Source organism: Rhipicephalus microplus, chromosome X (assembly GCF_043290135.1).
Source record: "Rhipicephalus microplus isolate Deutch F79 chromosome X, USDA_Rmic, whole genome shotgun sequence".
Classification (NCBI taxonomy): Eukaryota; Metazoa; Arthropoda; class Arachnida; order Ixodida; family Ixodidae; genus Rhipicephalus; species Rhipicephalus microplus.
The window spans coordinates 76,698,709-76,702,810 of record NC_134710.1 but is presented as its reverse complement, the minus strand read 5'-3'; positions in this window follow the sequence as shown (position 1 = coordinate 76,702,810).

Here is a 4,102-nt window from a genome sequence, read left to right as displayed (position 1 = left end):
ATTTGCGTATGCAGCGATGTACAATGCAAAAATTGTACAGCAAGGACAAGACATTCATGAGCATCCGGATGATCAAACTTATAATAAACAAGAAGGCTATATGTACAAACAGGGGTTCACATAGGTTCATGGGGAGGAGGGGGGTGAAAAGTGGGTAATAATTTAGAGTACAAGGTACTCTACTACGGGGGAGCTTAAAGCCATCCCGGAATCAAAAGGACCATGAGAGGGAGGGGGGGGGTTAGAAAAAGTGGGTAACGATTTAGAGTACCAGTTACTCTGCTATAGGAGAGCATAAGCCGCCCCGTGGGCCTCACGTTTAAGAGAATTTTATTTCCGGATATATCTTACACAGCTTATGTGCACACAGAAAAATGGACAATGGTGAACAATGCGTATGTACAATGCAAGCTGTTATATACAGCGAAAAGAACCTATTGCATATGCAGTGACGTACAATGCAAAATTGTACAACAAAGACAGGACATTCATGACATCGAGATGATTAAACTTAAATAAACAGTAAGGCTATGTGAACAAACAAGGGGGGGGGGGGGGGTCATTCACAGTGTAGGGTGATGTTTTGCATTCACCTGTGGGAACAGTTTGCTCTCGCGCTCAAGAACAATATTTCACACAAAGGACATGTTTCTAAGGAAGAAAAGTAAAATACACACTGTAATGAAACTTGATGGAGAAAAGATTTATTTTCTGCCAAACCGAACAGACACTATTTCAGCTGAAGAGACAGGAAGTTTATTGCAAACTGGTAACAACACTTCAGGTGAGTACAACTGTCTGGTGTAACAAAATCACTTCACAACGGTATATTTGTTCAGAAGGAGTGGTTAATGACTTAGAGTACTATGGGAGAGCTTAAAGCCGTCCCCGAAAATTCACAACGGTATATTTAGGCTGGTTTAGCTCTGACCTAAAGTTTCTGCTTAAACATCGACAAAAACAGTTTCAACGAAATGGTCAGCATCCAAGTCCACAAATGTGGTGCTGCTTTTTTTTTTTGTAAAACTTACAAATGCAGACGAATTTTGTCTCTACTCTGACATCCATTCTCAGTGCGCAATAATGCCTTGGTCAGAAAACGCAAACCTTTACTTACAAGTATACCTAATATTCATTATCAGCGTGAAACAAGTTATGTAACTGCCTGCGCTTTTAAACCCCTGATGAGCGCAGCCTCTTATTTTCTCACAGAACCTATTCTGGTAATTTGGATATGGAGAGGCTGTGTGGTAAAAAAAAAAACTGATACACTAACAAACATTAACGCTAAATGTATATATTTCTGTTCGCTTTATTTTTTATCGGAATAAGTTTTCGAAAAAAAAATGTGAGGCTTTTTTTTTCTTCCCAAACTTTGCGTTGACCGCAGTTATTTCATTCCTCCATGACGAGCACACTACGAGCGTCTCTGTTTGCTTTGAGCGCGTTTGAAGCATTTACTGTACGCATTTTGTAATTTGTATACTGTCTGTAGTAGCACTGGTACTCGTATGGGCTGAATGTTTTTATAAGCAGATATGGTCAATTTCAGGGTAAAGAGACGGTTGCAATGAAAGTTCTAACGCCATCGACGTGAATGTTCCAACGTTTTTTCTTCCTCCATGGTTCGAACAAGCAATAGAGGAGGCGCTGTTCGAACCGTCGGCCATGCGGAAGCTTGCGAACTTGAACGAGACCCTTTACTGCACGGTAATGTGATAAAGCAGAAAGTTCTATTGAGCTGTATTCTGGAGCTGTGATTCGCCCTCGCCGACACTTGCGAACGTGGTGAACATACCAGTGCCGCGTTTTTGCATTCTGGCTACCAAAACATATCGGGAACGGAGTGTCTAGCGTTACGTCTAGACGTAATAATAGAAGCCGTAAAAGTTACGTCCAGACGTAAAAATAATACAAGTTAAAGTTACGTCCAGCGTGACAACATTACAAAACCGGCTGATTAAACTCGTCGAAACCGATTGCCAGCAGTGGCGTAGTTCAATAAAGAAAAAAAAAAAAAGGCAGCAGTGGCGTAGTCTGTTAACTCAGATCGTTCAGGACGGTGAGGTCGTTGGTTCAAGCCCAACCAAATATTTTAATTTTATTTATTTATTTTTTTGCGCAAGTATTCTTATAAACAGTGCAGCATTATATATATATATATATATATATATATATATATATATATATATATATATATATATATATATATATATATATATATATATATATATATATATATATATATATATATATATATATATATATATATATATATATATATATATATATATATATATATATATACAGTCGAAAAAAGGAAGACGACAAACGTACGAAACGCAGTTTTTACTAACGTTTCGGCAGGTGGGCCTGCCTTCGTCGGAGTAAATGATGTGCGCGGCCTCTCATCATTTACTCCGACGAAGGCAGGCCCACCTGCCGAAACGTTAGTAAAAACTGCGTTTCGTACGTTTGTCGTCTTCCTTTTTTCGACTGCATTTCCTACCGGAACCATTGGATTTATCTCTCGCCTATATATATATATATATATATAGCTGTGTGTCACCGCATCGACACGTGCACCGATGTACCACTGCGTCAAAGACCCTATCGCGTGTCCGCGACAGAGCGCCAGGTTATCGGTGAACAAGTAGCTGACATGCTCAAGCGTGGCGTCATCCAGCCTTCGAATAGCCCCTGGGCATCTCCAGTCGTTCTCGTTAAGAAGGACGGGTCAATTCGCTTCTGTGTTGACTACCGTCGTCCTAACAAAATAACTCGAAAGGACGTTTACCCCTTACCGAGAATCGACGATGCCCTTGACGGCCTCCAAGGTGCGGAGTTATTCTCTTCTATTGACTTACGGAGCGGCTACTGGCAAGTACCTATGGCGCCTGAAGATCAGCCTAAAACGGCCTTTGTCACACCTGGTGGCCTTTACGAATTCCGCGTCATGCCTTTCGGTCTTTGCAACGCGCCCACAGCATTCGAGCGGATGATGGACAATCTTTTGCGTGGCCTGAAGTGGAAAACATGCCTGTGCTACTTAGATGACGTGGTTATGTTTTTGCCAGATTTTACCACGCATCTCCGCAGGCTAGATGAAGTACTACAGTGCCTAACTGACGCCGGCCTTCAGCTCAACCTGAAAAAATGCCGCTTAGGCGCAAGTCAGCTCACGATCCTCAGCCATGTTGTCTCTAAAGACGGTATTCTTCCTGACATCGCCAAGCTTATTCAAGCAGTTGCAGAGTTCCCTAAACCCTCATCTCTGAAGGATCTGCGCAGCTTCCTTGGCCGCCGCTCGTATTTCCGCCACTTTATTCGGAATTTTGCGATGATCACCACCCCCTTGACTGAACTTTTACGGAATGACTCTAAAAGTTACGCTTGGTCACCCACCTGTGATGATGATGCCTTCAAAAAGTTGCACCACCTGTTAACCTCACCGCCAATCTTGCGTCACTTTGACGTCCGAGTGCTTCGATTGAGGTACACACCGATGCAAGCGGTGTTGGACTCAGCGCCGTGCTCGCGCAGCACAAATCGGGATTCTATGAGTACGTAGTCGCTTACGCAAGCCGTACCCTCACCAAAGCGGAGAAAAATTATTCTGTAACAGAGAAGGAGTGTCTGGCAATCATTTGGGCTCTAGGTAAATTTAGACCGTACCTATATGGTAACCCTTTTGACGTAGTCACCGATCACCATGCACTTTGTTGGTTATCCACGTTGAAGGACCCCTCCGGCCATTTAGCTCGCTGGGCTTTGCGGTTGCAATAGTTTGACATGCGTGTTGTCTACAGGTCTGGCCGGCGTCACACTGGTGACGGCACCCTATCGCGCTCACCTGTATCATCGGAAAGGAATGCGCCGAGGAATGTCGTAAGCTCGCCCAGTCGTTCACAACCGTCGACCAATGGAGACAAAAATCTCGGTGGGACGATAACCACCCGTACCCTAACTTTGTTCCGGACACCCTTGTGTGACTTTGGGTTCCAGCTGTCCCTACAGGCCTTTATTCGAAACTTGTTTCAAAATACCAGGGACCCTACTGCGTTGTCTCGCAGGCATCACCTGTTAACTACATCATCGAACC